The 13,285-nt window shown below is 43.7% G+C and overlaps 1 long non-coding RNA gene across 1 annotated transcript; it reads left to right on the top strand.

Moving 5' to 3' along the window:
- Nucleotides 1–22: 22 nt before the first annotated feature.
- On the top strand, nt 23–2,126 carry LOC306780374. Its single transcript, XR_013772152.1, has 2 exons — nt 23–1,222; nt 1,927–2,126. It is a non-coding gene; the product is annotated as an uncharacterized lncRNA (long non-coding RNA).
- Nucleotides 2,127–13,285: the final 11,159 nt, after the last annotated feature.

Genomic DNA, 13,285 nt, shown 5'->3' on the forward strand with positions numbered 1-13,285 from the left:
AGTATGGAGGTAACACATGGCAGGGACCATGCATAGCCATTTGTACACATGTAGTCGCGTGTTCTCTAGATATATTCCATAGATCTGCAGGTAGGCGTACCATCCTTTCTCATCCACGCTCTTTCTTTTAATGGTCTCAAAAAGTGTGTACACGGTAAAACACTCATAAAATCATAAAGACCTCATAGAGAAGGGAGAGTGTATGTGAGTTTAGGTAACTGAATCAGGTGGCAGCAGAGGAGGGAGAAGTCAAGTGGGATTCAGGCCTGGGCACGGCAAGATCACTGTAAAGCTAACCGCCAACATGCTAGTGCTATTTAGTACTTCAATTTTCTCAGCACTGGGCCGTTTACTCCCCAGAACTTATTGTCCTGTTAGCAAACTTATTGTTCTATTGGTTTTTTAAATGTATATGTACTGTTAATTCCTCTCTCATAACTGTCTACAAACCATTCATCTTTTGTGGAACAGTCTGACAGAGGAGGTTAATTAAAAACAGATGGTGCAACACAATTAATAATAATCCTCTATTTTGGACTTCTCTTTTCCCTCAAAGGTCAGCTTGTTAATGGTCAACAGTACAAATTCACTCTTTTAAAATTCACCAAACTTGATGTAAAAAAACATTCCCATGTAAAACTAGAGAGAGCCTTTTACGTTAAAAGCCACCATAGTTCTGTGATGCGCTTGAAACTGAGGTAACGTGAGCCGCAGAATCAAAACCGAGGTGCTACCTGTTGCCATCCGACTTGCATTGCTCCTGAAGTAGTTTTATTATGGTGTGGATCACCTCCGAGCGAGGCAAGCGGTGTTCACTCAGCGGCTCACGTTACTACAATCTTGGAAAGGGAGGGGTGAGTGGAGGGGTATTCAGTTGGTTGCAATCTGCAACCACACCCCTAGATATCACCAAATCCTACACACTGTCCCTTAAGTGCTGTGTTTGAGGTCTGAAAGGCTGACTGATCCGAGGGAGATTTGAACTGTGTGCAACAGCAGTCAGAACATTGTCATTGCATTGTGTTTTTCCTATTTCAATAGAAGACATGCAAAAGCGTCATCGGTGTTTACCACGTTACAGGTCACAGTGATTACAAAGATGTTTTATATTGTGATTTAAGTGATGAATGTCGTCATCGATCTGAACCCTGATATCCAGCTTTTTTGTGATGAATTTCCCTTTGTGTGAAAGGGAAATTCATCAAAAAGCTGAAATATTCCTGTGACGCTTCCTCTCTCCCTGGACTCCACAGGAAGACAACAATTTGGAGAAGTTTGCCAATTCTGCCATAGCTTCGTCTCAGACTTCACTTGTCGAATATTAGATAGAACCTCTTCCTCAAGCAACCAATCATTACCCCTCTCTTACAGAAGTCAATTCAGAATCAGAAGGCAGTGTGCTGCGACACATTGGAACCTTTAAACCTTTCCAAGAGCTCCCATGTTTTATTTTCATATGATAGTGATGATATTAATAATACTATATGCAAGGTTGAAGAACAGCTCCTGAAATCCTTTATAGTTTTCTCAAGCGACTCGTAGAGTAATCTGTTATTTTAGTATCGTTTTTCAGATCGCCTGCAAAATTCATGATGCATTTAAAGCGAAATGCTAAAGGGCCGAACGTCACACCTGCAGCATTTCAGATATTACCTGTGTGGTTGTGTTCATGATGGAAATGCTTACATTGTGTACATACTGGAGGCTGCTCAGTGCCCGCATTCTTTCTTTGTTTTTTTTCACAATATTATAAACCAGGAATAACAACAGAACTTGTACTCGGAACTATTATATAAAACTTGTCTTAAGAAATACACAAATACATTTCTACACGCACACATATACCGTATACATCTATGCCAATGAGTACACTTTCTCAGGACCGCTCTGTTATTATATATTTTCTCTTTTAAGTCCGGAGAAAAGCAAGTTCAAAATAAGTGAATTTTTCTTTGAAATGCTTGTGAACCACTTCCAATAACGGCAAGTTAAGATAGACATAAGTCTAGGTGGACTTTTTTCTTTTTGTAATTTCTTTTTTTTTATGTGGACACTGTTTCTCTTCTTTGTTCTCTCTCCAACTGTACATTATTAATATTAAAGTTGACATGGTTATGCTTTAAGTCCCAATGTGTTTCTTTTTAACACTCGTGAAATGAATCGTTTAATATAGTCAAACATTTAGAATATTCTTGGATGGGTATTTATCAAAACACACAAGTTTGTAGATGTGTATCGGTACTGATATGCGATTATCAAAAAGAAAAAAATGACACTGTGAATGGGAATTACGCCTTATTGTTTATTGGTTGTATTCTATGTAATTTGTTTCTGTAATCTTTGCCCTGTTGACAGCCATGGCCTGAGAGACATGTTTTTTGCTGTCCGTCCATCTCACCATGAGGGAATTTCTTCAAATTTGACAAAAAGGTTGAACCGATTATAAGTTGGTGGTCGAAGGTCATGTGATCGCACACAAATCCAGTTTTGGCCATGACTCAAGAATCCCTTTGCTAATTATAACAATTTCACCAAAATGTCTAAGAGGATACGATTTTGGACAGACATGGCTGACTGGTTGGCGGATGCATACACGTCTGTATTTCACTACAGACGTGTATTTTTTGTTGTATGTTGTAAGTACGTGTATGTTGTAAGTACGTGTATGTTTTCCCCCACTGTGTGTGGGGGCCGGTTAAGAGTCGCGAATGAGGAGTCAAAAGTTGTTTTGAGAAAGTATGAGTCGCTACACAAACGAGAGGTTCCTTGAGCATGCAGTGTTAAGGCCACAACTTCTGGACACAGGGAGAAATCGCCCCCCCCCCCTTGCAGCCATGCTGTCTCAATCACCTTGTGGAGGGAGAAATCTCCTCACAATGAAAGTGGAGCAGGCCAGCACACGTGGACTGATATCTTTTCAGTCACACGGCGCTAAAAACGTTACCGAAACTGATTTACAATTATAAGGAATTTAATTCCACTGATGCAAGTACGATTACAGTTAAACATTGGAGTACATACTCCTATGAAATATTAAAACAATAAAACCCCATTTGCAAAAAACTCTACTCAGCTCCTCAGGTATAAAACACGTCTGTCCTCTGCGAGCATTCACGGGAGAGAGAAAAAGACTTTAATTCAAACCTCCCACACATTCGTTCGCGACTCCTCCCCTTCCGTCTATCTCAATTGCTATTGGCTAACTTCTCTACGCACTGCAACGCCTGTCTCCATGACTCTCTTGCCCTGAGTCTCTTCTAACACATTCAATGATTGTCAGTTATTGTTTAATCCCGTCTATAATAATCCTTCAGTGTGAAAGTTAAACTTCTGCAACTTGGCAGAAGCTTCATGTCTTTTAGCTACTAATCCTACATCACTTTATGTTTATCTTAATTATGCATTCCCAAAACCCTTATGATTATGACTAATTATGAATTATTAATTATTAATTATTAAACACTTTTATTATATCTACTAACTACAGTTTTTTGCTCAAATTTCTTACAATTACCCCCTAACTCACAGTTCACTGTGAGTTAGCTACTCAAATGTAGTTAGTTATTCAAATGTCCCTGGAGACCTCCCCCCTACTCAATCCAGGGAGAGGCTCCCTATCTATCTAAACAGAGGCAAACAATTCATGCATACAGATATCATTTCAAGTATTCCTGTTCAGTCCGTTTCACCCTACGCTTGCCTCGCTAACGCAAAGAAGAGTCGAATGCGTTGAAGTTCACTGCCTTCCATGTCTTGGGGCTGGCAGGATCAGGATACAGCCTGTAGGCTAGAGAACACATACTGAGAAGCCTTGACTGTTCTTTTACACTTGACAAAATTACATTTCTTAATCTTTACACCCTAAAATCCCCTTATAACCCAATTAAACAAAAAATAAAATCTCAAGATACTCATCCAAAACAATCCGTCTATTTCCCAAATTTCCAACATCTCACCGGATGTTTTAGAAGTCCATCTGGGCCTTTATCAGGTCCTTCAGGATCTCCGAGAGGATGGTCAGGAACCGCTCGTGAAGTCCCTCTGGTGGCCTCATCTAGACTGTGGCCATCAGAAACTCCAATTCTCCCTCATCCTCGACACATAACTGGTTGCCCTGGACTGGTGTCTGGCTCATCGCTGAAGCAATAAACCCCTGTAGAAGTCCACGGATGCAAGGGAACCCCCATCCACAGACAACTAGGAGGCCTACGACGACAGCACACAGAGTAATTACGATTGACAAAAATGTATGTTTCCACTTGCCAAACATACTTCCCAACCAGTCGGTGAACGGATTCGTGACACCAGAGTTCTCCGCTAGCTCTTGGCTGAGTGCTGTCAGTCCCTCCAGAGCCCTGGTCACCGATCCATCAGGAGCTGTGTTATTTGGAATGAAAGTACAGCACGCAGTCCCAAACATCTGGCCAACGCCACCTTTCTCTGCTAAATCATATCTAATGCCATTCTGTTCTGCAAGGTCATAAAACTAGTCTTCGCCAGCTGTGCATGCAGCCCTGATATGGCGTCCCTGGTGAAGTTTACAAAACGCTGTTGGTTATAGTAAATGTAGTTGATCCAATCGACATTTTTATTAATCGTCACCCTCTGAGAGAAAACAGATTCTAAATCTGCTGCTATTTGATTTCTGGCTTGAAAGTTGCTAGACACCCCCCTTGGCACTCTTATGACATCTTATGTACACTTGGTCATCAAAGGCTCCCTTCGGGCCACCGGCATCTCTTTTGGATCTTCTGTTAGCATGTGGGCGTGGAGAGATGAGTTCTCTATAAGTTGCATCATTGACAGGCAAGATATAGAATGACAATATAAGTTGCACCAACGCACATCTACCTGTCCAATCTTTAGGCAGGATTGGATATATGGTTCTTCCTCCACACCACCACCATAAATCAGCTCTGGATGCTGTCTGTCTTAACACACTGTTATATAGAAAGTCGCTAGCATTGTGACTGTTGCTACAATTTGCAATAATTTGCAATAATACTACCTACATTGGGCCCCTTAGCTGTATCTGAGACTATACAATCAAATGGACCCTCTGTAACCTTGAACAGAGGTGGGGTATTATATTCTACAGGTGGGTAATCCCAGTGTAGCCCCTGACAAGTGTGATGGAGGGGCAAAGTGTCATCAGTAAACAGAGTTAAAATACAACTAAATTCAGGACTTAGGAGTCTGAATCTTGAAGGAACTGGTGTTGCTAGGGGTCTAGATCCTGAACACACAATACAATCTGTACTTCTGACTTGAAGCCGTATGTTGTACCCACCATAAATTCCCATCTGCCATTCCAGTTTCCAACCCCCGGTACCTCATTCTCTGCGTCAGTCGTATGTCGAACCTGGTCTTTTTGGCAGGCTTAACAATAATCCTAATGAGCCCTTGTGGGGCAGGACTATCAGTAGTTGCCTTTCCCTGTACTACGTAAAGTCCTCAGTCAGTCAATTTTGGGTCTGTTAAGGTAAGTATTAAAGGATTACATCTACCCACCCCCTTTGTACACATCACAGGCATAATATGATAACAGCTTCCCATACTTATGTGTGGCGGGCCCACACTGGTCAGTTATGATGCACAAGGTTTTGGACATCCACCCGTAGGTGTGTTCATACTTGGGACAGGAAACTACTTCACAGAAGTCGAACTGGACCGTTGATGTTGTACCTTCTTTGAACATAAGAGTGAGAGTTACATTTTCATACGAGAGTGTCGTCAGAGAAGCCTCTCTACGTGGTCTAAGATCGGTTTGATTAGCTACTGAGGCTAGATGTCGAATCTTGATGTAGTCATGCATGTGTTCTGGTTCCTGTCTGTGGTTAATTCCCCATACTAAGAGGGAAACTACTGAAATCAGGAAGAAAATAATTACAGACTTCCATAACCCACTGAACCTAGAGTCTCCTACAGGACGCCCTCGCTTAAACTGTGGGGGAAACGTCATCTTCAGTACTGTCTAAACCCCTCTTTTGAGGTGTCTTTAGCTTCAAATTTTGCCTGTTTGATGTTCAATCCTGTCCCTGCGAGTGTCTCACTCGTTACCTTCGCTGCTGCACAGTGAGTGAGGTGGTGCCAAGTCGCTCCCATTTTACCTTTTCTGCATGTGAGGTTGCCAATACTACCTCCCATGGACCGGTCCACCTTGGTTCACTCCACCTGCGCTCGTGGACTTTTATCCACACCAGACTGCCTGGTGACACGTCAGCCTGCTTCCTTTCGTCAGCTGCTGCTTCTGCGTTTGTCACCTGAGAAAACAACACTCGGCTCATGTTAGTTAGAGCTCCAGTATATTTCACAATTTCTAGAGTTAGCAAGTCTAGGCTAAGACCTATCACTGAGTTAGAGGACTTGGATTGTGCTGTATTTAAATTCAAAGTTGTGGTTTATCATGACGTCATTAAATCTCAAAAATTGTGAGTAGCACCTTTACTGAAAACTATTCTAAATGTGGATCTACAAAAAATGTTTGACACCTTACCATAAATGTTTGACACCTTACCATATCTCCCCTTCACCTCGATATCTCTGCTGTAAGAGATCACATGGCAACCATCTATGTATCTTGGCTATACACTGAACCTCCCCATGGTCCTGGTGACAGCATGGGCATCTGTTGATGTCTCACGGGAGGAGGTCCAGATGGACCTGGTCGTAGGTACTGCTGATGTTGTGGTGGGAACGGAGCATGTTGTGGTGGTGCATTGGGCTGTCTTCCTCTTCTTTTATGTGGGCAATCTCTCACCCAATGACCCTCTCTCCCGCATACGTAGCACTTCCCTCTACCTACAGGTCTTTCATACCCCCCTCTGTAGTTACCTCTCCCTCTGTTGGATGATCGTGCACGTCCTCTGCCTCTATAATGTGGTGGAGGTTGGTAGTACACCACTGTGGGGGCCGGTTCTGCTGGATTTGGTTGGTATGAGGTCGGGGGTGCAGCTGGATATTGGGGCTGTTGTGAGGCCTGAGCCTTGGCTACGGCCATCTGTTTCTTGGCCAGATGTTTTCTACTTATTTCTCTGTCGGCCGCCGCTATTTGAAGTTTCAGCAGCCGCCGCGTCATTCTCTCCAGATCTTCCTGTCCTCTTGTCTCCTCAGTTAGATGTCTCTGATTGTAGTGAGTTAGGTGTTCCCTCCACATGGCATCTTCCATGTTGCTCAAGCCTACCACTCCTCCCAGCGCTGTCTGTACTGGTAGGGGCAGGCCCTTCTGCACAGTGTGTCGCCATACTACAGTGGTGGCTTCATTGCAGTCATGTCCCCCTGTGGCCTCATGCCACTCTTCTTCAGCTCTTTTTAGATACCGATGCAGCTCTTCTTCTGGTTTTAGCTTCAATCCACTGAGGCATTTAACTTTATTGTCCCCTCTGTGCGGATAATCATGGCCCGTATGTCTCCCAGTGCCAATTTATCCGCTGCCGTGAGTTTTTCAAAGAGACGGATCCAAGGGCTGGCTCCTCCTCCCAGCGGTGGCAGTGCCTTCTCCAGTGTGTCCATGTCTCGATGTCCCCATGGCACATACTCAGCTTGTCCGTTGTATTTCACCAGCAAGGGGTACTGTTGGGTCTGGGCTAATGGTGGCATCTCACCTTTTACAGGATAAAGACGTTCTCGATAGCGTTCTGGTGCCTTCCTTTTCCTGTTGAACCATCTGGGAAGTGGACAACCTCCGGCTGCTCCACTTACCTCTTCTCTTCTGTCCTCATCAGTGTCGTCAAGGGTGTCATCATCACTTGTGGCTGCTCTCTGTCTGTTTCTGGGTTTTGGGAACACATAACCGTCTGTCTTATACTCACCACTCCCCATCTTCCACTCCCGTTTTATCTTTTTTCCTCTGCACCCCATTTGCCCTGCTTCATCCTGGCAGCCCCCTGGAGTCTCCACGTCCATGTCCAGTGTTCCCCCTTTATTCTGTACACAGGTGCCCGGAACTGCGTTGTTCCTGTAGTCAGTGAAGTGAGTCAGAGTGTGGAATCTCCCCCCTTGACAACTCAGATTGTGGGGGAACAGAGAAACAGAGACAGCAGCAGTATATTTTGTCCAATAAATGCTCTAAATGTGCTGTGCAGTGAATCAGCCTGCATGTGACATTCTAAACACTTTACCATAATAGTTAACGTAACTTGCTGTAACTTTCTAAATCCTTCAATCGCATGTGTTATGTGGGTGTGCGTGGTGTTTGTCTAGTTTCTAATGTGTGTGTTAAATGTACACACTTGTCATTGAAGTCAAAGTCAACTCACCCTCTGTGTTGTATTGTGTGCGGTCGTTTACTCCAAAACTGGGATCCACTGCTCCACTTCCCAGATCTGGATCCACTCAACCACGCACCTTGACTAAAACAAACACAAAACTGCCCAAAGTTCAGCAGTAAATGTTAGCATACGTCTGTAGTGTAAGAGAGGTCAACGATCTCTCAACTATGTTAGCGCCGTCCGTGTCAAAATTGATTCTTAGGATCGATGTAAAACAGTAAATGTACCAAAATTAGTCAATACTGGATATGTGAAGGAATCTCGAATCCAAAATTGAAGTTAGAATTCCTAAATCAAACTCAACATCTAAATCAGAATCAAAATCACAAATCTAAATTCAAATTCCATCACTGTGTTCAAAAATATTCAATCAGAATCTCATTTACTAATGAATCACAATTAAGTTCAAGAATTGAATAAGCACAACTGAAACCATTAATCTTTGTTAAAATGCTGTATTAGAACCAAGTCACCAACTAAAGTTATAATGCTTAATTAAAACTAAGGTCAGGATATAAGCTCACAGCTCATAGACAATGAATCTCTAAAAAATTCACAGATTCTAAACACTTATTACTATTATCTAGCACAGCGGTTCCCAAACTTTTTAGGCCGCGCACCCCCTTCTACATCCCGACTGGGTTCGCGCACCCCCCCCCCCCCCCCTTAATAAAAAAAAAAAAAAAAAGAAGCAACAGAGCCTTTTAAGCCTTCATAGCCGCATAAGAATCGGACCAATGAGAGAACAGTTTGCTCGCGCGTGGCATTTGTTCACAAGATTTAGTCCGCTGTTAAATGTTGCAGTGTGAACACAAACCGAACAAAGGGGCAACTGCAACATTGTATCATATTAATCCCTGAATCGGAATAAAGCAAACGAACTGAAGGTGTGAAAACGCCCTGAAACACTGCAACAAAGTTTCAATAACTTTCAGTGACACAAGGCGTCACTTTTAAAGAGCAATACGGATGCGAGCACACACGCACAGGCTCAGAGGCAGATTATCACATTTAATTTACAATTAATGAGCGACTAATGTAGCCAGGATGTCTTCGGACAAAGCATCGATGCGGCATCGATGCGACACAGTGTTGTTGGACACCGGGATCATGTCCAACTTTTTTGCTTCTTTCTCCCCAATCATACATTCCACCATCTCTCTGGCAGCTGGCAAGCTCACGTCTTCAGTGATTGTGTGCGGTAGCCCCTTTCTCGCTATTCTGTAACCAGATATGTAGCCCGTAGTGCGTCATTTATAGACCCAACACATGAATGAGACTCCAGTTGTTTTTGGCTGTTTTGTAACTCCTCCAATTTCGATATAAACAATGTAAGGGGCTTTTGACTTGCACTGGCATGCTTGGTGTTCAGGTGGCGACGTAAATAAGAGCTTCAGACTGTTAGCCAGAACCTCACTGCACACCACGCACTGTGGCTTTGGGCAATCTGCGTTGCCAATCCAAGTGAAGCCCAGACACAGATACTTTTCATCATATTTCCTCTTGTTTTTCCCAGTCTGATGCTCTCTCTCGTTTCCTATTTTTCACCTTGACTCCGCGATGGGCCGATGTGCTCCCGATTTGTCTGTGCTATCCCTTCCTCCTTTCGGTCTCCTCCGTCTCATCTTCCTCTGACTCTGGCTCGATTTCTTCTCCCGGTCTCTCCCCAACGCACCTCTCCGTTCCCCTCGCCTCCGATTCCTCTCTCTCTCTCTGTCCCTCTCCTCTTTTACGACTGATAGCTTCAGATGTCCCACCTGACAGTTTTTAAATTAAAATTACATTTTTTTTAAATATTTAATATTATTACACCATCAGACCGCCATTACACTTTTCCTCTCGCGCACCCCCTAGAGGCAGCTCGCGCACCCCACTTTGGGAATCCCTGATCTAGCAGTTACTCCTCCTGGCCGCTAGTTGGTTTTCTGGCGTTTTATCCTTCTTCTACGCTCTTTTCGCCGACAGGAAGTTATCCTGAAACTGGTTGTTTTGGTAACGGATATGCTAACCGCTATGCTAACGACAAACACGGAGCTTCTCATAAAGCATACGCACACACAAGTTTCACCAAAATCCCACACATTAATTCCACACATACGCCTCTGTCTCCTCTCACAACCCACCGGTTATTTTCTTTTATAAACACTTTTATTTTACATACAGAGTACCGCAAAACCGGAGCTACACGTAGCTAGCGTTAGCTCCTCACGGCGGCTACAGATCATGCAATGTTATTCATCATTTTAAACGTATTTCCACGCTGCTAAAACACAGACTAGACACACGTATTATTGGACTTAATGTCCGTTTTTTTAATAACCTTAAATCCTCTGGTTTAACCAGACCCTACGATCGTCGTATATACAACCTTTCACCCAGTGTGTTCTCACAATCGTATCTCCCCACAACGCTATCGCCAACACGGCAACCACGCACATGACAAGACACAATTGTTACCGGACTTATTTATATTTTACCCACCCGAACGTCCTTTAATATCTTGCATTCAAAAGCCTCCCAGCACCCCGCGGCAATCCTACCTCTGCAGACTCGATTCCCGGCAGCAGTGCCTGGCTGCTCCCAAATGCTACCGAAGCTGTCCTGGCTCACCAGATCCTTCTTGTCAGTGTCTTTATTCCATTTTGAACCACACCATCCAACACTCAAACTCTAGGCAAGGCCGGCGAGGTAGTCCGCGGACATCGGGCTCTGTTAGTGCAGGAATCCCCGACCCCCGACGGTCTAACTCCGCCGGTCCTACCTATACCGAGCAGTGTTGGTCCACCACTCCCAAAAAATGAGAGACAGCGAGATCCTTCTTGTGGCACTGGCACCGCTGCGTCACTCAGCGTCAGTCTGTGTCACGCAGCGTCACTCAGCGTCCCTCTCTGTCACTCAGCGTCACTCTCTGTCAGTTCAGCGGAAAGATTCAGCTGTGGCACGCGAGCATAGTTCGGCAATTGTCAAGAAGCTGCGGAGCTGAGGGGGCGGAGCCACATTTCCTGAGACATTTCCTGAGAACACCCGTTGTTACGACAGATCAGCTTCCATAAATCAGTTTTATGATTTTAGTTGAGTCACCGGAGCCCCCTGTTCTCTGTATGCATCCTTAGAGTAAGTACGTTGTACTTTTTTGTTTCTCATTCATTTTATTTCAGTATGATTTTGCTGCTTTTGCAACAAAATGGAACATAATACACTTTCCAAATTATTACTTTTATAGTCACTTACAACAATCGGCTAAAATAATGAAAATAAATCATCCGTTTTAGAATCATTTAAAAGTATATATTAAAATTAAGACATAAAATGTCCAATCCAAAAATACATGTTTGAAAATATCTTCACTCTTCCTCTGCTTATATGTATATGTATGTCAGTAGGACATATGTTAACTGTTAACAGTTTACAGCATACTTAAATAAATATAAATAAATACAAAACACACACACACTTTGTACACACACTGCAGCAATTATTTTGCAGGAATATGAGCATATTTTCCCCCTCTGGCAAAATACAACACGTCTCATGCCTTATTTTATTTTACCAGTTGGTGGCGGTAATGCGCCAATTCGTTTGCCAACCGCCAGTACACCAAAAGGGAGGAGAAGAAGAAGCTTTCGCGTGCCTGTGTTGTTGTGCTCATGAGCGACAGCGATACGTACCCCGTTGTAATAATACTATGAGTGAGGAGCGGAGGACCCAGTCCTGCTGCCAGGACGGAGTCATCAGAGTAGTGTAAAAAAAGTATTTCAATCGGCGCAGGGTGACAGAGGGTTACGCAGAGTGACAGAGCGTGAAGCAGGGTGACGGAGCGTGAAGCAGGGTGACGGAGCGGGACGCAGGGTGACGCAGGGTGACGGAGCGTGACGCAGGGTGACTGAGCGTGACGCAGGGTGACGGAGCGTGACGCAGAGTGACGGAGCGTGACGCAGGGTGACAGAGCGTGACGGAGCGTGACGCAGGGTGACGCAGGGTGACGGAGCGTGACGCAGAGTGACGGAGCGTGACGCAGGGTGACAGAGCGTGACGCAGGGTGACAGAGCGTGACGCAGGGTGACAGATATTTGATGTTGATGGTTAATTTGCAACCAAGTTGTATACATCATGTATTTACTTGTTATTTGTATGTAATAGAAAAGTGAGCATGTGTAGTTCATGAAGCAATAAATAATGACAATTGAAAAATATAGAGAGATGTTTGGTTCATTCTTTTCAAACACTAAGCCTAATTTACCTAAGTCATTGATTTAATTGTCACACTTAAATCCTGAATTGACTGGTGAAACAGAAGAAGTTAAAGGCCAAGATGAGAGGATATAATGTTGGTCAAATACTGTGGTCCAAATTCAATTTATTCAGTTGTATTGGCATTGAGATATAGAAAGTTTGACTCTAGAATATTCAAACAATTCCGAATCTCACAATGTTCTCAGTAACTGTGATATCCACCCAGAGGAAATTGAAGACATGGAAAGTGAGCTCCTTGACCCAGAACTGCCATGTACATCATTCAATGTCAATGACCAAAACGTCCGCGTTATGACTGAGTACTTGGCCAAAGCAAAGAAGATACCTGCATTACATAACATCCCCATTGAACTGCGCACCAAAGAAAAGCCACCACCGGCGTGCTTCATTCGAAGTGAGCTCAATTGTCCATATTGTCCTGGACCAACATCCCCAGGTCTGACAGAGGAAACGATAACAACACAAGCCACCGTTTATGGCTATAGCTTCATTCAAAAAGGTAATTACATGATCTATTACTCTCACATTTTACAGGGAAACTATATTGGTGTTTTCTGTTTGCGTACTCCCTTACTTGCTTAACATTTTTTGTCCTTTTGCTCAAATTTAAGGCGTCTCTGTTGCTATAAAGAAGTGCCCTGTCTGCGGAAATCATGTCCGTTTCCAAGACTACACATCCGGGTTCCACAATTTCAGCGACAGGGTGTTGCTCACTCTTCCGCTATGTGCACTCCTGCTCTCTGCTTTGGCTGTACGTTTTT

The sequence above is a fragment of the Melanostigma gelatinosum genome (genome assembly GCF_949748355.1).
Source record: "Melanostigma gelatinosum genome assembly, chromosome: 1".
Classification (NCBI taxonomy): Eukaryota; Metazoa; Chordata; class Actinopteri; order Perciformes; family Zoarcidae; genus Melanostigma; species Melanostigma gelatinosum.